Source organism: Arvicanthis niloticus, chromosome 3 (genome assembly GCF_011762505.2).
Source record: "Arvicanthis niloticus isolate mArvNil1 chromosome 3, mArvNil1.pat.X, whole genome shotgun sequence".
Classification (NCBI taxonomy): domain Eukaryota; kingdom Metazoa; phylum Chordata; class Mammalia; order Rodentia; family Muridae; genus Arvicanthis; species Arvicanthis niloticus.
In genome coordinates this window covers 127,200,652-127,222,734 of record NC_047660.1, presented here as the reverse complement: position 1 = coordinate 127,222,734, position 22,083 = coordinate 127,200,652, and positions in this window count along the sequence as shown.

Here is a 22,083-nt window from a genome sequence, read left to right as displayed (position 1 = left end):
ATGGAGACATTTTCTTAATTGAGATTCCCTCTTCTCAGATGACTTCAGCTTGTGTCCAAGTTGACATAAAACTATCCAGCACAAAAATTTTAAAAATCTAGGTCAGAAGTTAGTAGCAATTTGCTTGGATAGTCATAATTTGGAGATCTCTAAGGAAACAACTGTAACTTTAATGTTTTTAAAGGCTATTTTTTAATGATGATTCTTAACTGCTTTAACCTCCCCTTTAGCCCACCACCCACCAGAAGTAGAAAAGAGAATATGGGGAAGTGGACCTGTTTAGAAATGGTTCTTTGGAGCAACTCCCATCTGTGTTGTCAGGCAATCAGCAGTTTAGTTCACAGGTTAGCAATTGCAGCTTGATCCACTGGCAAACAGTCCAGTTTGGTAGAATCCAGCTTACAAATCAGCAGTAGTGGCATTACCTAGCAAAGACAGCCAGGCCTCAGCCTCAGCGCTAGTCAGCAGGAGGGACCAGGAGGGATGCCAGAAGTTCTCAGCTGTGCATCGATCAGGTTGCAGGTAACTCTACTAGCAAGCCTAGTTTACCCTCTATCACTGTCTATCAAGTCCTTTTAATACTTCCTCCAAACATCACTCGTTCTCCACGTGTTTTACCTCAGCACATGTGTCTGTCTCAGCTGACATCACTGTTAATCAACCTGAGTCCAAGGAAGTTGCAAAAAACTACAGCACACCACCAGAAGTTTTTTTTTTTTGGGGGGGGGGCACGTTTTTCTCTATGGAGTCCCGACAAATGGAACTCAACTAAGGCAGACCGATATATGATTGTCGTTATCAAAGAATCCTTCATCACGTTTCCTTTCATATGCTTGCTTTAGCAGAACATCCTTCTGCTTCTTCTGTGTCTGCTTCAGCTAATGATTCCTTCACGAGTCTGTCTTAGTCTTTCACCTGTGTCCACTTCAATGAAACGTTCCTTAACAAAACACCATCTAACACAACTGATTTTCCAAAGAATCCTTAAGTTTCCACTTCAAGCCATTATCAGAGGGGTTTCATCTGAATTGGAAGATATTATTTTCAAAAATTCTTTTTTTTTTTTTTTTTTTTTTGGTTTTTCGAGACAGGGTTTCTCTGTGTAGCCCTGGCTGTCCTGGAACTCATTCTGTAGATCAGGCTGGCCTCAAACTCAGAAATCCACCTGCCTCTGCCTCCCAAGTGCTGGGATCAAAGGCATGCACCACCACTGCCTGGCTTTTTTTTTTTTTTTTTTTTTTTTTTTTTTGAGACATGGTCTCACTATGTATCTGGGCTGGCCTGGAACTCACTATGTAGACTAGGCTAGCCTTGAATCTACTTCCCTAGATTAAAGGTGTATATTATACTGCAGAGAAAAAAATAAGGTGTATTTTTATTGATGGGATGTTGTATTTGGTAGAAAGCCTCTGTCTTTTTCTTTTCGGTGTGGGGAGGGCAGCCTGGGCTATGTGTGAGGACCTTGTGTTGATAAAAACAAATCCAAGACACAGTTACTCCACTGTGTATTGGTTCTATTCAGTGTGGAAAATGATAACAGAAGGGCATAAATACTAGATGATGGTCATCACCAGGGCCACCTTGGCCAAAGTTACATATTCTGTAAATGCAAATTATGTCTACAACAAGATCCATAAGAAGGAAATGCTTGTTGAAGATGCATAAAAACATTTAGGAGTTAATTTATTCAGCTGTGAGCATATGTTGCCATGTTTCCCCTGCTTCAGCTTTGCTCGGTCTGCAATGATGTTTCCTGTGTTTCAGCTGCTTCATGCGTTGTTTACAGTGGGGTTACATTGCTCTTGAGCCCGGAGTGTGGCGCTCTGTCAGCCATGAGTGACACGGCCACTGCAGTCACAGCAGCTGTAGATTACCAGCACAGCCCTTTCACAAGACTGGGCCCATGAACATTTTCCTGTGGAGGATGAGGACACACGAGGTCCTGCTCCTCTTCAAAAACATTTACCTGGTTCGCAGTTGATGGAGACTCTACTCTATGAAGGCATAGCCATCTGCCCATACGCCTTCAGACTACCTCTCATACCTGTACATGGAAGTAACCCCAACCTAGATTAGGTAGAAGTGTTTCTTTGACCTGTTGTTGATGCTTTTCTGTGGGAAAGACATTTATTCACCTCTCCCAAGGAAAAAGTTAATGTAATGCCTGGCCATCTTCAAGCCAAGATGGTTATTGCAGTTCCAGATAGCAATCTCTAGTTACAGTAAAATGAAACCATCTCCTTTTGGTATCTTGTTTAAATATTCATTTACTATTTTTTAAATTGGGTGTGTCTGTGCATGCATGTTTTATGGTGCATTTATGGAGGTCAGAGGACAACTTGCTTCTGTGGGTTCTTTCCTTCTACCATTGAGTTCCAGGGATCAAACTCAGGTCAGGCTTGTCAGAAAGCACCTTCTCCCACTAAGCCATTTTGCCATCCCCTCATTTATTAATTTTTATTTGTTTATGTGTACCACTTGCACAAAAGTGTCCAAAAAAGGACAGAGAACATCAAATCTTCCGGAACAGGAGTTTCAGGCAAATTTGAGCTACCTGATGTGAGTGCCAGGAACCAAACCCATACTCTCTGGAGGCATAGTAAGTGGTCTTAATTGCTGAGCCATCTCTTCAGCCCTTGGTACCTCCATTCAGAGTAAGAAAATCCTTATGAGGGGTTGGAGAGATGGTTCTGTGTAAAGAGTACCTGCTGTTCTCACATAAGATCAGGTTTGGTTACCAGTACCGACATGGTGGGTCACAAACACCCATAAACCCAGTTCCAGATGATCCAACACTTCTTCTGACTTCTGTGAACACCAGGCAATCCTGTGGTGTACACACATGCATGTGTAGACAAACCATGCATGCACATAAAATAAAAATAAATCTGAAAAAAAAGTTCTAGAATGAAATGAAAGAAAGTGGTTCATGGTACACACCTTTAACCCTAGCACTCAGGAGGCAGGGCCATCGGAATCTCTGTGAGTTCCAGGAAATCTTGGTAGTGTTCAGATAAGATATCTTTTAATATATTTTTTAGTTGTGTAGGACTCATACACCTCCCCCAAGTAACCATTGGCTTAGGCTAGTAGAGATTTATACCTTAGCTATAGAAATGGATTTCCTGGTTTTGTGTTTAAATACAAATGGCCTTCATAGGCTAATATACTTAAATGTTTGGTCCATAGTTGGCAAAACTGTTTGGGAAGTGTTAGGAGGCCTTGTCAGAGGAGGACTGTCATTTGAGGGAGGGCTTTGAGGTTCCCAAGCCCATGCCATTCCAAGTTATTTCTCTGCCTTGTGGTTGTACCTCAAGATGTGAGCTCTCAGGATAAACATGGTGGCTCAAACCTTTAACACTTGGGAGGTAGAGCAGACAGACTCTGAGTTCGAGGCCAGCCTAAGCTACAGAGTGAGTTCCAGGACAGCCAAGGCTACACAGAGAAACCCTGTCTTGAAAAACCAGAAAATAAAAAGAAAGAAAGGAAGAAACAAAGGAAGGAAGGAAGGAAGGAAGGAAGGAAGGAAGGAAGGGAGGGAGGGAGGGAGGGAGGGAGGGAGGGAGGGAGGAAGGAAGGGAAAGGAAGAAGGAAGAAGGAAAGAAAGGAACAAAAATGAGCTTCCAGCTATTGTGCTAACATGTTGCCCTCCTTGACTTTTGACAACCTATGCAGATCTGTCTGTAACACCTGGGATTTGAAGACTTTAAAGAATGTGTCAGCCTATAGTCTACACTACAGACAACTTACTTCAGTTTCAGTGTGCTTTTATACATGAATGTAACAGAGTCAACAATGATCCAAGGAAGGTTGTTTGAGTTCAGAAAAAAAAACCATGATCAGAAAAACATGTAAACAAACACCAGTAAACATATACTAAATATTAACAGAGAAGCCCTTTCCCAGAACTATCTCAGGACAGATCAATTTAAACACAATTTCCTGGCACATTCTATATATTATATCTGGGAAAGCAGGAAACCAAGGCAGAAGGCCATATCCAGATCCAGGGTACCCTGAGGACAGCACTCAGCATAGCCTTTCATCAGATTGGGTTCCAACATCCAACAAGAATAAACATGTCTCATAAATTGAATGCAAGTATTTGTCGCAGGAGCCATGAAATCATGTTCAAGAACAATCCAGGGAACAAAATGCACTTCAGGTAAAAGGTCCTCTGCCTTTTATTCTGGAGCCTCAATCACAATTCCCTAAGTCACTGTTCATCATGCATAATTCTCTTGGCTGCTTTTCAACAATTCTCCCTGACAAGAAGGTCACAGGCTCAGGGATGGTTTGGATGGAGATGGCACTAATAGGCTCATAGGGTATGGTGCTATTTCAAAAGACTGGGAGGTGTGGTCTTCTTGGAGAAATGTGTCACTGGGGCAGGGGTTGGGGTATGGGGGAGAGGGGTGGGCGTTGAGTTTTCAGAAGTTCAAGCAGGGCAGTGGCTCTCTCTCCTCCTCCTGCCTGTGGATCTGGATGTAGAACTCTCAGCTAGCATGTCTGTCTGCGTGCTGCCATGTTCCCCCATCATGAGGATAATGCACTAAATCTCTAAAACTGTAAGCCAGCCCCAATTAAATGTTTTGTAAGAGTTGCCATGGTCACGGTGTCACTTCACAGCAATAGAACACAGACTGAGACACAGTCTAACCCTCTGGTCTAGTGAGAATTTTGGTTTCTTTAAAAACCCAGTTATGTGACTGTGTTTTTGTTTTGACCCCAGGTGTGAGATATGGGGCTGCTTCAGACTGTCCACTGCAGCTAACTATAATTTGTCTCAGGCTTCGGCAGGGATATGATTCTGGCGCTGAAGATAGTTTCCATTTAGAATTCTAGGGACTCTGGGGAGGGTATATAAATGTCAGAGCCCCAGGTGAGGCTGCAGCTGTTTCCCTGCTACTGTCCCTGTTGTTGCTGCTGCTGTATCTTTGTGTGTGTGTGTGTGTGTGTGTGTGTGTGTTGTTGTTGTTGTTGTTGTTGTTGTTGTTGTTGCTGTACCTGGATTGTTGTTTCTGGTTGCTGGTAGGAGATATCCTGGCAATGAAGATTGAACTTGCCCTAGGAACTCAACACCCCTACTCCCCAGGAAGCAGTCTAAAGAGAGCCATAGCCCATTTCCCTTCTGACCTTCTTTCTCTCCTACCTAGTTTCAGGGGATTGGTAGGGATCGGGATGGAGAACGGTGGTAGGTAGGGATATAAGAAACCAATAAAGTAGACAAAACGTATGCCTACAGTCTGAAAGTATAAGCCCCAAATGAACTGTTTTCTATAAGTGGCCTGGTCACGCTGTCTTATCACAGAAAAGTAACTAAGATACTGCTTATATTGGAACAAATGGACCCCCGAGCAAGCTAAGGATCTGCAGGTGGGGCTGGAGAGAGACGATGTTTACTAAAGCACAAACAACAGGTCTTGTAGGGGACCAAAGTTAAGTTCCCTGCGTTTACATCAGTTGGCTTGCAACAGTTCTAGTGGGGGGTCCAATGCCTGTGGCCTCGAAGACTACCTGCACACACACACACACACACACACACACACACACACACAATGTGTATATATAATATATCTTGCCAGGCAGTGGTGGCGCACGCCTTTAATCCCAGCACTTGGGAGGCAGAGACAGGTGGATTTCTGAGTTCCAGGCCAGCCTGGTCTACAGAGTGAGTTCCAGGACAGCCAGGGCTACACAGAGAAACCCTGTCTTGAAAAATCAATATATATATATGTGTGTATATATATACATATATATGTATGATATATATATATATATATATATATATATATATATATATATATATATATATATCTTAAAATCAAAATTGAAAAACAAGAGGCCTGCTTGGATACTTACGTATGACACCCTGTGGTATCGTATTCTCTACACACTGGCCTTTCCGTTCATTTCACGTCTTGTGTGCTTTAGCACTCATATGGCTTAGACAGGAAGATCACTGCAAATCTGAGGCCAGGTCTCCAGTTACCAAGATAGAGAAACCCTAAAGTGAGTTCCCAGGCTGGATTTAAAGCACATTAGGGGAATTCCTGGGAGGGGTAGGTGACCTCTATCGTAATCTCGATTCTATCTCTCCAGATCCATTACCTTTCTGTCTCTTATTAGAATCGAATTAGCTTCCAAGTGTAACTTTTATTCTTCAGATGTAATCGTTGTCTTGGAAGCTTACTGCTGAATAAACCCACCCTTTTAAGTTCTTTCCGAACTCCAATCTGGCTTCTCTCAGAGCCTCTGACTGAATTGCTCTGCTTGGCCTCAGACTAACTCGAGCAATCTGTTATAATCATCCGGCTCCTTCTCATTCTCTGGTTTGTTCTGTCTTCACCTGCAACATGTCTCTGTAAAGCTGTCCTGATAAAGCTACCTGCTCACCCCCCCCCACCCCCATGCTGCTCTCTTAAGTGACCTCTCTTTCCTCTCCATTCTTGTTAGGATTGGGCGTAGCCTCTCCCTGACTCATTCTGTGAAACCTTTCTCTGATTCATCTCTTTCTCTGCACCTCAGGTGGGCAACGTTACTTTCAAACATGTCTGCCTCCTACAAACTAATCTTACCTTCATTGTTAGGGATTAAAGACGTGTACTAAGGATGAGTCTATATCTTAGCTGGATCACATAGACCTAGAAGGTTGGATTAAAAATCCTCTATATCAAAGCAAGCAACCAAACATGACAAAATAGAAAGCCATATGTAACAAAAACTATCAAATTAAAGTTGGACATGGTAACCAACTGGAGGAAAAGAGTCCCAAGGGCAGACACAATTGTCAGGGACCACTTGTTCTCACAGTCAGGAGTTCCATAAAAATACCAAGCTACTGCTATAACACATATGCAGAGGACCTGCTGCAGATCCATGCAGGCCCTGTGCTTGATGCTCCAGTCTCTCCAGCTCATATGCACCTTGCATATGATTCAGGGGGCCTTGTTCTCCTGGTGTCCTCCATCGTCTCTGGCTCTTACAATCTTCCAGACTCCTCTCCCTTGTTTTTTTTTTCTCACCCCTGAGGGGGAGGACATCCCATTTATATTTTCTCTGAGTAATGTTTGGCTATGGGTCCCTACATCTGTTCCCAGATGCTGCAGGAGGGAGCTTTTGGATAATGACTGGATAATGACTGATCCATGAGTGTAGCATTAGGTGTCATCTTACTGATACTTTTTTCATCATTTAGGCCAGTAGTATTTGATTTTACCCTAGGTCTCTGATTCTTGGTTACCCAAGCAGTGTCCAGTATGGATTCCTTGTATAGTGGGCATTAAGTCAGATCAGACATTGGCCTGGCTACTCCCACAAGTTCTGTGCCACCATTGCCCTAGTATATTTTGCAGGCCGAATAGATTGTAGGTCAAAAGCTTTGAGGATGATCTGGTTTCCATGCCTCTCTTTTAGTGGCCTGTGAAGTACTTTCTAACACACACACACACACACACACACACACACACACACACACACACCAGAATACAGAGGTGAATGCTCCTTATAGGCTGCAGTTTGACTTCTCTGTGTTCCATGAATTGTGTGGGTATTGTCTTCAACAGTGGGGTTTTTGCTGTCAGTTTACAAAGAGGAACTCTTTGTCTTAGCAGAAGCCTGTGGTGTTTTGGGGATTTCCATGGGATGTAACCCCAGTCCCACCTTTGGAAGAGTTGCCTGGCTATAAGAGATGGCCTGTTGAGACTCCAGATTCCCCATTATTAGGAGTACTCACTAGGATCACCTTCATAGAGTCCAGGAAGTTTACACTGTACTAGGTTTCCACGCCACCCCTCAAAGGCCCCCCAATTCCAGCCATCTCTCCCCAAACTCTGTCCCTCTATCCATCTCACCATGAACATGATCTCCCTTCTCATCATTACCTACCCCCAGTCTGCCATAAAAATTTATTTTCTTTCCTCTTTTTTTGGGGGGGGGAGTTTCAAGACATGGTTTCTCTCTATAGCCCTGGCTGTCCTGGAACTCACTCTGTAGACCAGGCTGGCCTCGAACTCAGAAATCCACCTGCCTCTGCCTCCCAAGTGCTGGGATTAAAGGCGCGTACCACCACTGCCCGGCCCTCTTTCCTCTTTTAAGGGAGCCCCACATGTTTCCCCTTAGATCCCTTCTCTTTACCTAACTTCTCTGGATCTATGAATTATAACTTGGTTGTTAGCTTCTTAACTGCTAATATCCACTTAAACATAGCATAATTGTCTTTCTGATTTTGGGTTATTTCACTCAGGATAATTGTTTTCTCTAGTTTCATCCATTTGCCTGCAGATTTCATTATGTCATTGTTTTTAAACAGCTAAGTAACACTTCATTGTATAAATGTACTACATATTCTTTATTCATTCTTCTGTTGAGGGACATCTAGGTTGCTTCCAATTTCTGGCTATTATGAATAAAGCCACAATGAACATGATTGAGCAAGTGTCCTTGTGGTAGGCTGGAACATCCTTTGGGTGTATCCCCAAAAGTGGTGTAGCTGGATCTTGAGATAGATCAATTCACAACTTTTTGAGAAACTATTTTGATTTTCACAGTGGCTGTACTAGTTTGGACTTCTGCCAGCAATAGAGGAGTGTTTCCCTTGATCCACATCCTCTCCAGCATGAGGTGTCCCTTGCTTTTGATCTTAGCCATCCTGAAAGGTGTGACATGGAATCTCAGTCATTTTGAACTTCTATTTCCATGATGGCTAAGGATGCTGAACATTTCTTTAAGTGTGTTTCTTAGCCATTAGAGATTCGTCTGTTGAGAATTCCCTGTTTAGAAATTGTGTTAGTTAGGGTTTTACTGAAGTGAACAGACACCACGAACAAGGCAAGTCTTATAAAGGACTTTAACTGGGGCTGGCTTACAGGTTCAGAGGTTCAGTCCATTATCATCAAGGCAGGAGCATGGCAGTGCCTAGACAGGCTCTGGTTGGTTGGTATTATTGTTCTCCTCATGGGGCCACAAACCCTTTCAGCTCCTTCAGTCTTTTCTCTAACTCCTCCATTGGGTACCCCTTGATCAGATCAATGGTTAGCTGTGAGCATCTGCCTCTGAATGTGTCAGACTCTGGCAGACCTCTAAGGAGACAGCTATATCAGGTTCTTGTCAGCATGTACTTCCTGACATCCACATCAGTGTCTACCTTTGGTGACTGCACATGGGATGGATACCCAGGTGGAATGGTCTCCAGACGACCCCTCCTTCAGTTTCTGTCCCACACTTTGTCTCCATATTTGCTTCCTTGAGCATTTTGTTACTCCTTCTAAGAAGGACTGAAGCACCCACACTTGGTCTTCCTTCCTCATGAGCTTCATGTGATCTGTGAGTTGAATCTTGGCTATTTCAAGCTTTTGGGCTAATATCCACTTATCAGTGAGTGAATACCATGTGTATTCTTTTGTGATTGGGTTACCTCACTCAGGATGATATTTTCTAGTTCCATCCATTTGCCTAAGAATTTCTCAAATTCATTGTTTTTAATAGCTGAGTAATACTCCATTGTGTAGATGTACCACATTTTTTTGTATCCATTCCTCTGTTGAAGGACATTTGGGTTCTTTCCAGCTTCTGGCTATTATAAATAAGGCTGCTATGAACATAGTGGAGCATGTGTCCTTGTTATATGTTGGAGCATCTTCTGGGTATATGCCCAGGAGTGGTATAGCGGGGTCCTCAGATAATGCTGTCTAATTTTCTGAGGAACCACTAGACTGATTTCCAGAGTGGTTGTACCAGTTTGCAATCTCACCAACAATGGAAGAGTGTTCCTCTTTCTCCACGTCCGTACCAACATCTGCTATCACCTGAGTTTTTGATCTTAGCCATTCTGACTGGTGTTGTAGAGTGAAAAATTATAAAGACCATTTTGTGAAGTATATGCAGGCTTTTTCTTTGCCCTTAGACTTGAGCAAAAAGAGTGCAGGTTCCAGAAAGCTGAACTGGATGTAAGATTTCAGGCCTTCACTGCCCCAGGATACATTCAGGGAAGAGCAACATTCCTCAAGCCTCAGGGTGGGGAAGGCCCAAAGCAAGAAGACACATTTCTGACCACAGAGAAAGATGCAAGTCATCTGGGTGGTTCCAAGAACTACCTAACTTTCCACTCCTTTCTTCTAGACTTTCTCAGCAACTTACACTAAATTCTTTTAATGACTTATCTTGTAGTCTCTCTAGTCTCTGAAGCCTTGCCTATACTGACAGAATGTCTAGAAAGGCTGTGGGCAACTCATCTGATCCCTGCTTAACCTCATGTGCCTTGGTGAAAATTAGTGGGGTCTCATGTAGCTCTCTCTCTCAAGATCTATCAATGAGATCTGGCGTGGGCCTTTGGGTGTCCCTTACCTTCTGTAACCCGCTGTTGACCATGGCCTGATCAATTGATGGGGTCCCCATGTCTGAGGGAACATTCTTTTTCTGGTATCTTCTCTTGTTCTTCACTCCTGAAGACCAGAACCTACAAGGGTCTTGCGGAAGAAAGGCTTTTATGAAGGGGGGGGGGGAAGGTTATTCCTCCACTAGATTTATCTAGGTGACTATATTGGGCACTAGATCTAGGTGCCTGAGGGATCCTGGCCTATCTATTGCTTTGATAACTAACGTTTTTTAGTATAAATTTGTATCTCTATCAAACTGGAGGCCTATTCTTTTGGCTCTCTGACTCAGGACAGCCTGTAACTTTTTGTAGTAGGCAACCTGCCTGACCTGTCTGACCTGTCTGCAGGCAGGTTTGTTGGTTCAGAGTTTCTAAGCTGGAGTCACGTCACGTGACTTGTCTCAGCACTACTTTTTTTTTTTCAAAATCTCAGCGCTATTCACTTACTAATTTTTTAATAATAATTATATATATATATAATTATAACTCTCAGGTGAATAATCTTGCGGAGGCTGTTTGTCCAGCTGCCCTGGCTCTACTGCCAGGTTTTTAATCACCTGGGTCCTATCTATCTTCATAGGTGGCAGATGGAAAGCCACCGATTTGTTACAGCAGCGACCCCGAGGTCCCCAGTACAATCACACACACCAAATTAGGTGGCAGCCAACTTGCGTGGCTGGGTGGTTCAAGGGGGCTGTGCTGTGGAACCACGAGCTGTCTCCCGCCAAGTGCGGGCTGGGCAACGGCGCCTTCCATGTGGTGTTAGATAACCTCCATGTGGTGTTAGATAATCTTTAGATAGAGAGCACCCTACATGTGGTAGGCGGGCTGTCTAAACCCAAATCTCGGTTGGTGCCCCTTACTAAAGGACCTGCCTGCATCTCTGCTCTGCAGCGGCACTCTTGTACCTGCAGCTTCATCTCTTTTTAACTCAGGATGTTTAACACAGTAGATTAATGGCTAACACACAGACAATTTACCAAGAAAACACACAAAAAACAACACAGATAGCTCACCCCTCTCACGGGCGGCACATAAACCAGGTGATACAGATAGTTCTTGCCCCTGCCTCTGGTGCAGAGACCAAGTTACATAATAAGAGCCCCCAAATGAAGACCCCCAAACTTGGGAGACCCTTACTCAAGTCTCAGGAAATCACGGCCACCCCAAAATCACAAGACACCATACCTGGATGCAATCAGCAGAGGTTTATTGGGGAGAGTTGGCTAGCCAACGGTTAAACTGCTCTTCCACGCAGGAACAGAATTTGACAAAAAGCCAGCAAGCTGAGGGGCTTTTTTATAGCACGGGGTGGGGAAAGGGAGGAATTTTTGCATGGTTACACATGATTGGTTGCATTTTCATGTGGTTACACATGATTGATTGTTTTACAAATTTTGAACATCAGCAGGCTGTAACACTGGGAAAACCTCAAGGGGGGAGGGCGGTAACAAAGAACAGCTAGTTCTTGGAACCACCCAGATGACTTGCATCTTTCTCTGTGGTCAGGAATGTGTCTTCTTGCTTTGGGTCTTCCCCACCCTGAGGCTTGAGGAATGTTGCTCTTCCCTGAATGTATTCTGGGGCAGTGAAAGCCTGAAATCTTACATCCAGTTCAGCTTTCTGGAACCTGCACTTTTTTTGCTCAGGTCTGAGGGCAATGAAAAAGCCTGCATATAATTCACAAAATGATCTTTATAATTTTTCACTCTACAGTGTGAGGTGGAATCTCAGGGTTGTTTTGATTTGTATTTCCCTGATGACTAAGGATGCTGAACGTTTCTTTAGGTGCTTCTCAGCCATTTGAGTTTCCTCAGTTGAGAATTCTTGGTTTGGCTCTGTACCCCATTTTTAAAATAGGGTTATTTGGTTGTCTGGAGTCTAACTTCTTGAGTTCTTTGTATATATTGGATATTAGCCCTCTATTGGATGTAGGATTGATAAAGATATTTTCTCTATCTGTTGGTTACCATTTTGTCCTGTTGACAGTGTCCTTTGCCTTACAGAAGCTTTGCAATTTTATGAGGTCCCATTTGTCAATTCTCGATCTTAGGACATAAGCCATTGGTGTTCTGTTCAGGAAAATTTCCCCTGTGCCTAGGTATTCGAGGGTCTTCCCCACCTTCTCTTCTATTAGTTTCACTGTATCTGGTTTTATGTGAAGGTCCTTTATCCACTTGGACTTGAGCTTTGTACAAGGGGATAAGAATGGATTCATTTGCATTCTTCTACATGCTGACCTCCAGTTAACCAGCACTGTTTGTTGAAAATGCTGTCCTTTTTCCACTGGATGGTTTTACCTCCTTTGTCAAAGATCAAGTGACCATAGGTGTGTGGGTTCATTTATGGGTCTTCAATTCTATTCCATTGATCTTCCTGCCTGTCTCTGTACAGTTCTTAATGGGCCATCCTAGTAGGAATATGGAAGACATTGGTGCTGAGGGTGATTTGAACTGTGGGGGAGGGGTCTGGCTCAAGATGTTTCAGAGTAGAGGAATTTTGGTATGTTGCCTGGAAATCATTCTTATGATGTTTTGGTGAAGAATGTGGCTGCTTTTTGTCCTTGTCTGAAGAGTCTGCCTGAGGTTATGATGAAGAAATTCAGATTAATTGCTTTGACAAAGGAAGTCTTAGCAAAGCACAGCATAGATTTTGTCCTCTGGCTTACTCTCATGAAGGACTTTTAAATCAAGCTTAGCAAGCTTAGAAAGGAAAAACACAAAATCTATGGTTCAGGTGATAAAGGGAAGTGAAATGGAGCTAAATCATGTGTTCAAGGACTTCAAATGGAATTAAGGGAGTGATGATATCAGGGCAAGATCCCACCAAACTATGCTTATTGTTTATGAGTTTGCAGTTGAATAAGCGATAGTTATACCATATTATAATGATCTTGTGAAAAGGTAAATAAAGGCTTAGATCCAGGCATGGTGGCACACACTTTTAATGCCAGCACTCAGGGGACAAAGGGATGTAGATCTTTGAGTTCAAGGTCAGCCTACAGAGCAAGCTACAGGACAGCCAAATTTCAGCAGTGAAAGAGTTGGAAAAAAGAAAGCTGCTGCTGATGTACTAGATCAAGGGGGCCAACAATCAGCAGAACTTGGCGGCTTCTGCCATGTGGCTCTGGCTTTAGAGTAAAGAGTAGAAGGGGTTATTGAGACAGTTGATGCTGGTTAGATAGAACTAACAAATTAGTGATGATTAAGAAGAGACCAGCATCACTGAGAATGTGCTTTCTGAGAGCACAAAGAAGCTGTGTTCCAGAGGTAGACATGCTGGCAGACAGACTTGGTAATATGCAAGAATCATCCAGGGGGTTCTGGTTTTGAAGGCACCAAGGGGTCATAGAGAACAGCTGAGCGGTGGCACTGTGAGAGGTCAGAGATGGCCATTGGTGAAGTGCAGCTGTTATAGTTGATGGGCCAGGATGAAGGGGTCATTCAAAGAAGTTGAGGCTTGGCACCATTAAGACAGATTATGAGAGGCTTTTGGTGAAGCCTAGTTGTAGTGGAAGACCCCAGAATATTAGAGATGCCAGTACCATGGGGTGATCACCAAGAACAGCAGCAGCAGTGGAGTAGAGTAAGCCAGAGCCTAGAGTGCTTCAGAGGGCAGAGCTGGAGAAGTGACTCAAGCCCTTTGGAGGAGCCCAGAAGATAATGTGTGGGCCCCAGACATTGGAACCAGAAGCTGTAAAGTTGAAGTTGCCTTGGAGACCCAATATGTTAATGATTCCAGAGCTGTGGAATATCTACTAGGGAAAGCTGCTAAAAGGGAGTGGAAACATCCCAAGAGAAAGAATTGTGTTATAATTATCAAAGGTGAAAGGTGTTGACTATCTGAAGAGCACTTTGACACCAGACATGGAGATGCAGAGTTCAGAGTATGCCCAGCTCATTTTCTGTCTTGTTTTTGTCCAGTATTCTTTCACTATCGTGTTTTGGAATGGTAATGTATATTCTGTGATATTGGAAGTATGTGGTCTGCTTTTTGATTTTGATTTTATAGGGGACTACAGTTGTATGAGTCTCAGAAGAGACTTTGAACTTTGGACTTTTAAACTTTATTGAGACTGAGGTGTCTGGAGCCATCTAGAAAAGGATAAGGCTAGCAGGTGGCCTTCCTGGAGGTGACCCACCATTTTTACTTGGTCTGTAAAGGGTGAGTTCTGAGAGGCAAGGCCCTAACAAACTTTGTCCCAGAATTGCTTCTTGCAGCTTCCCTTCACTTTCCTGTCACTGTTACATACCCTGAGGATTCCTGGGCATCAGCTCACTCTATTGAGCAGACTTCCTGTAGATAAACATAGAGATGAACTTTCATGAATTAATGGTGTTTGGATGAATTAATGATTTTATAGAATTCCTGATTTGATTCACATAGTCTTAGGGGAAAAAAGCCTTAAGAGATGGTTTTAGTTGTTTTGCTTAGAAAGGTGCAATAAATTAGAATAAATCAAGAATAGAATCTTCCCAGTCCTCATAAATAGTAAGTAAAAGCTGCATAATAAGAAATACAATGAGCTTTCCTGAAAAAAGGAGATATAGGGTTGGGACAAATTTGTGTTCAAGGGAAAACATTCTGGTCCAAGAATGAAGTCATAGATATGCACTATGATAAGGCAAAGCCATGTAAAAACTGTTGCTTTGAACTTATAATCGGCTTACAGTATGAAACACTGCTTTGAACTTGTTATTGATACCGTTCTGAAACTTTGCTTTTATGTAACATTTTATCTTGAGGCAATTCTTTCTTACATAGAAAACTTGTTTTAAAAAGCTCCTAAAAGGCTGGTAGCAATAAAGGTAGCATAGCCATTTTCTGCTTCACTTGGAGTGTGTGTTATTTGTGTGAGTGACTTTTCCCCTTTCCCCTTTCCCTTTTCTTTCCCCTTCTTTCCCCTTCTTTCCTCTTCTTTCCCCTTCTTTCCCCTTCTTTCCCCTTCTTTCCCCATTCTTTCTCCTTCTTTCCCCTTCTTTCCCCTTCTTTCCCCTTCTTTCCCCTTCTTTCCCCTTCTTTCCCCTTCTTTCCCCTTCTTTCCCCTTTCCCCTTTCCTTTCTTCTCCCTCTGGTTCAAAAGAGTTACCAAGCTCAGAGCCTCAAGCCTGGCCAGCAAGGAATTCCTGGCTGGCTCACCAGAGAAAAAAGCACTAGCAATAAACCATTTTTGTAGTTCTCTAGCACTTATTTAAGCAACAAAGAGTTAAGCTCCCCCAACACTTATTCAAGCACAGAGAGTAAAGAAAAAAGAAGCCAGTGGTTTTCAGCCACTGGATAATCAAGAGAGTATTACGTTTCCAGAAGCCATCAGCTTCTAGCCCCCCAGTACAGTTAGGGAGAGTTACAAGGCTGGAGATCATCAGTCTTTTAGCTTTCATCCAACTCAGTGTTTCACTTTGGCTCCGAACCCCAAAAGGCTGGGGCTGGCCCCCAGCAGTTAGACTATGGGGAGTTTTGAAATTAGACTAAATGTGTTTTGCATTATGCTATGGCTATGTATGTCCCCCGTAGACTCATGTATTTGAACAAGCTTATGGGGGCCAGGGAGGTGGTTTGAATATGCTTGGACCATGGGAAGTGGCACTATTAGGAGATGTGGCCTTGTTGGAATAGGCGTCATCTTGTTGGAGAAAGTGTGTCACTCTGTAGGTGGGCTTTGAAGTCTCCTTGTGCTCAAGATCTGCCCAGTGAGGAAGAGAGACCCTCCTTCTAGCTGCCTGTGGAAGACAGTCTCCTTCTGGCTGCCTTTAGGTCAAGATGCAGAACTCTTGGCTCCTCCAGCACCATGTCTGCCTGCATACTATCATGCTTCCTATCATAATGATAATGGACTGAACCTCTGAAATGTAAGCCAGCTCTAATTAAGTATTTTCCTTCATAAGAGTTGCCTTAGTCATGGTGTTTCTTTACCACAGTGAAACCCTAACTAAGACTGTGTGAAGGTCGTTATATGACTAGGCTGTAGACCTATTTCTTTTACAAATTTGGGTGCCCTGATGTTTGGGGCATAAATGTTAAGAATAGAGATGTCATCTTGGTGGTCTTTTTCCTTTGATGATTATGTAGTTTCCTTCCCTATTTCTTTTAATTAGTTTTGGTTTGAAGTCTATTTTCTCAGATATTAAAATGGCCACAACAGCTTGCTTCTTAAGTCCATTTGCTTGGAAAATATTTTTCCAACGCCTTACCATGAGATAATGTCTATAATTGATGTTAAGGTGCTTCTTGAATGCAGCAGAAGGATTGATCCTGTTTTCACATTCATTCCATTAGTCTGTGTCTTTTTATTGAGAAACTGAGATTATTGACCAATGAGTGTCGAGTGTTGATTCCTGTTATATCATTGTTGTAGTAGTTGATGGTGGTGGTAGTGGTGGTGGTTATGTTGTGTGTGTGTGTGTGTATCCTTTGATTTTTTTTGGGTCTGCAATTTTTTATTTCCTGTGATTCTATGAGTGTAGTTAACCTCTTTGGGTTGGAGTTTCTTTTATATACCTTGTGTAGAGTCAGTTTGTAGATAGATATTGTTCAAATTTAACTTTATCATGCAATATATTGTTTTTCTCCATTCATGGTCTTTGAGAGTTTTGTTGGGTTTAGAAGTCTGTGCTGGCATCTGTGGTCTTAGGAAGTCTGCAGCACATCTGTCCAGGTCCTTTAGGTTTTTCGAGTCTCCATTAAGAAGTCAGATAATTCTAATAGGTCTGCCTTAGTATGTTACTTGGCCTTTTCCTTTGCAGCTGTTATCATTCTTCCTTTTTTGAACGTTTAGTGTTTTGATTATTATGTGGCAAGTGAACCTTTTTTTCTGGTCCAGTCAACTTGATATTCTGTATGCTTCTTGTACCTTAATAGGCATCTCCTTCTTTAGATTAGAATTTTTTTCTTCTATGATTTTATTGAAAATATTTTCTGGGCTTTTGAGCTGGAATTCTTCTCTTCCCTCCATTCCAATTATTCTTGGGTTTGGCCTTTTTATAATGTCCCACATTTCCTGGATGCTTTGAGTCAGGAGTTTTTTAGATTTAACATTTTGACCCATCTATTAATTTCCTTTATTGTATCTTTAACACCTGAAATTTTCTCTTCCATCTCTTGTAGTCTGTTGGTGAAGTTTGCCTCTGCAGTTCCTGTTGGAATTCCTAAAATTTTCATTTCCAGAATTTTCTCCATTTGTGTTTACTTTATTGATTGTTTTCATTTTTTAGGTCTTGAACACTTTTATTCATTTCCTTCAACTGTTTGTTTGTTTGTTTATTTTGGTTCTCTTTAAGGGATGCATTCATTTCCTCCATTTTTTCCCCTGAATTTCATTTAGAGATTTATTCATTTCCTCTTTAAGGACCTCTATCATCTTCATGTAGTTGACTTTAAGGTCTTTTGCTTGTACTTCAGTTATGTTGGAATATTTAGGGCATGCTGGGGGTAGGATAGCTGGGCTCTAGTGGAGACATATTGCCCTGGATGTTATTGATTTGTGTTTTTAGTTTGGTGTCTAGGCATCTGGGCTTGGGGTGACTATAGGTCTATCTAGGTGTTTATTTCTAGATTTGTCTTTGTTGGGTATGTTTTGTTCCTTGGTTTCTGTTTTCTCTCTGGGCTTTCAGAGAATGTGGTGGCTATGTTGCCTGTTTTCTGACCTGCTTAGTTAGTGTGTTTACAGGGAATGCCTGCTGATGTTGGAGGCTGGGATACCGGGATGAGTTTGGGGAGAAAGTCTTTGTGATTTCTAGGGGATGGGGTCAGAGAGGAAAGGAAAACCACAGCAGGTTCCTACTACAGAGCACTCAATGAGACTTGGGGGATTGGATCTCAGGAATAGTAGGAGAGGCGCCTTCAGTCTATTGTTGCTCTGAGAGGAGCATCCCTTAGGTAAGCAGAAGGTGCCTGCTTTAGTTGGGGTCTGGGACAAAGGTACAAGTGAAGAGTGGAAGGTTAGAAGGGGAAGATCTGTGGGATCCACAAGATGGGATTGGGGGCCAGGGAAGGCTGTGAGGGAGATTGGATCTGGAGGAATATAGAAGAGAAGGTTTGCAGGCAGCCTCCCTGGCTTTCTGGCAGGCATGGCCTATTCTACACATGTCTATACTGCCATTAGTATTTAATTATAGCTTTCATACTCTGTAAGACAAGGAAAAGAACTGCTGAATACAGTTTGTTTTAATAGTTTGTTCAAAATCTTATTAATCAGCAGGCATGAAAATCATGATTTTTTTTTAAAGATTCTAATGTATGTGTGTGTGTGTGTGCGCGTGCGTGCGTGTGTGTGTGTGTGTGTGTGTGTGTGTGTGTGTGTGTGTATATGTGTGTGTGTGTTCTGGATAATTTTTATGCCAACTTCACATAAGCTAGTGTCATTTGAGAGCAAGGAACCTGAGTTGATTAAAAAAAAAATGCCTCTCTTTGATGTGTGGTAGGCAAACCTGTACAGTATTTTCTTATGTAGTGACTGATGTGGGAGGGCCCCACCCATTGTGGGTGGAACTATCCGTGGGCAGGTGTTCTTGGGTTCTATGAGAAAACAGGCTGAGCAAATCATAATGAGCAAGCCAGTAAGCAGCACCCCTATGTGGCCTCTGCATAAGTTCCTGCCTTCAGGTTCCTGCCTAGTTTGAGTTCCTGCTTTGGCTTCCCTCACTGGATTGCACTTCAGGATATGTAAGCCAACTAAACCCTTCCCTCCCCTTTTTGTTCACTGGATTTCATCACAGCAATAATGACCCTAAGACAGTGTGTCTGGGCGTGGGGACATCTGTGTGTATGTGTGTGGATATGTCTGTGGAGGAGCTCCTAAAGGCCAGAAGAGAATATTAGATCCTCTGAAGCTGCAGTTACAGGCACTTGTGAGCCACCCTGTGGGTGCTGGGAAGTTGTCTATAAGAGTAGTAAGTACCTTTAATTACTGAGCTAGCTCTCTCTCTCTCTCTCTCTCTCTCTCTCTCTCTCTCTCTCGCCTGATGAATGATTAAGATACTTCCTGCTCTTTCTCTCCTTTCCTCTTTTCCTCCTCCTTCTCCCCCAGCTTTGTTTCTGTCTTTTATTGCTGAGGATGGGCTTTTTGCTTTCTGGGCCAGCACTGACTGTAGCACTAAGCTGTACCCTTCATCCTTGACTTCATTCCTTTTATAATTCTCTCCCCTCCTTTTTTCAATGTACTCAGCTATAAAACCCATCAGTTTGGAGATCATCATCTGTAGACCGATTAGAATGAAAATGTGAAGGTTATGAAGTGGAAACGCTTCAGCCAGCTCTAAAGAGCAAGGTTCTTTCTGTGAGAAAGGTCGGGGTTGACATCATCATGCAAATTTATTGGACTTTTCAAAGGGGATGAGTTGAATTTATTGTCTTGAGACACTGTCATGCAGCCCAGGGTGGCCTTGCATTCTTGATGCCTCTGCCTCCCAAATAAAATAGCACATGCCCCAGAACTCAACATTCACTATATACATTTCTTTTTTCTCGTTCTGTCTTTAAATGGGCCAGAATCATTTAGCAAACCTGGAATTAAGAGAACATTAAGATGATCTTCATCTATAAATAATTGCCATCCCTACACTCAGGGAAGCACCACACAATCTGAGAAATTTAAAGTGAATCCTCAGAGTGAAATGGGATTGCTTAAAGATGGAGGCCATACCTAGCCCTCTGCTCTCTTACAGACCCCTCCTCTCTCTCTGGCAGAGGGACAATACTTAAGTATTATTTGTCCAGAGTACATTAGGGTAAACACTAATGATGAGAGTTTGTGAATCCTGTCCTTCTAGAGGACCTTGGTTTGATCAGTCACACCAAGCAGCTCACAACTGCGTGTAGCTGTAGCTCTAGAGGACCTGACACCCTTTACTGGCCTCCACAGACAGCTGCATGCACACATGTCATACACATTCAGACACACAGTCCTAGTTTGCTTTTCTGTTGCTACGACAAAGCAATGACCAACACCAACTTAGGAGTGGAAAAGGCTTATTTCATATTATACTTCTAGGTAACAGTTCATCACTGAGGAAGGGCAAGAACTTAAGGTGGGAACCTGGAGGAAAGAACGGAAGCAGAGGCCATGAATGAACAGTGTTTACTGGCCACTGGCCTGTTTCCCAGGGTTTGCTCAGTTTGTAAAATTTCTCATACAGTGCTGCCTAGGGATGGTATTACCCACAGTGGGCTGGACCCTCCCATGTCAGTCATTAATAAAGACAGTGCTCCACAGACATACTCATAGGCCAATCTGAATGAGGCAATTCCTCAGTTGATTTTTGTTATTGTTGTTGTTTAAAGATTGGGTCTCGATGGGCAGTGGTGGCGCATGCCTTTAATCCCAGCACTTGGGAGGCCGAGGCAGGTGGATTTCTGAGTTTGAGGACAGCCTGGTCTACAGAGTGAGTTCCAGGACCACCAGGACTATACAGAGAAACCCTGTCTCAAAAAAAAAAAAAAAAAAAAAAAAAAAAAAAAAAAATTTGGGTCTCACTTTATGCTCCTGGCTGTCCTTGAACTCTCTTTGTAGGCCAGGCATACTTTGAACTCACAGAGATCAGTCTGTATCTGCCTCCTGAGTGCTGGGATTAAAAGTGCCATTATGCCCAGCCAGCTCCTGTGTTTGAACACTTGGTCTTCAGCTTGAGATGCTATTTGGGGTTTTGTAATTCTAACTGTGGTTGTGAGAGGTGGGTCACTTTGGGTGGGCCTTGATGCAGATACCAGCTTCTGCCTCCAGCTCAAGACCTCTGCTTCTTTACTGTCGTCATATGAGGAGCTGCATACCTCATGCTCTTGAAGTTATAAAGGGTACCTACCCAGTGTCCACAACTTCCTCACCAGATATCCCAACAAACCTTCTTGTTTGGAAAAAAAAAAAAAAAGATTCTGGTAAAAATGCTGTGTTTTTTTTTCTCATCTTGGGAAAGAGTGAGCAAAGACTGAAGTCTTGCTCTGTAGCACTGCCTGGCCTGCAACTCTCTATGTAGCCGATGCTGGTTTTGAATTCTAAACAATTCTTTTAGCTTTTTTCTTGTTTGTTTGTTTTTTATGTATTTAATGTGTGTAAGCTTTTTACTTGCATGTGCCCAAGGGTGTTGGATCACCTGGAACTTCCTAAATTGGATTACAAATATGAACCTCTAAGCCAGGCTAGGCATGCTGGTGTTCTCCATTAATCTCAGCACTCAAGACAGATCTCTGAGTTCAGAGAACGTCAGGGAGAGACTCTGTCTCCAAAAAGAAAAAAAAAAAAAGAAAAGAAAAAGAAAAAAGAAAAAAGAAAACACCAAACCAACAACAAAGGAAAACAAACAAAAAACACACTTAAAAGCAGGAGAAACTTGGAATTTTAAGATATAGAATTTATAAAAGCCATCAAAGACTATTCATTTCCTCCTGCTTCCAACTTGCAAAAATGCGAACTTATTTTAACTCATAATAACAGATGTGCACTTTCTATCTCATGATAGACATTTAAAAAAATTTAGCATTGAGTCTTTTATCTACAGAAACCAACTTGTCATTGAAAGAGTCCTTGGCTTTTAAGTGAGAGGACCATAGACTCAAGGCTTATCAGTACCTCCTGTCTTCTCTTTAACGGATCCAATCAATCTGATTCCAGATTGGGTAATTCCATGAAGAGTGTATAAAAATTTCCCAGGTTATCTGGGATGTTCTGTACCTTAACATCTGGGGTGGTTTGGGAGAATTATGTTCTCATTTCACTTT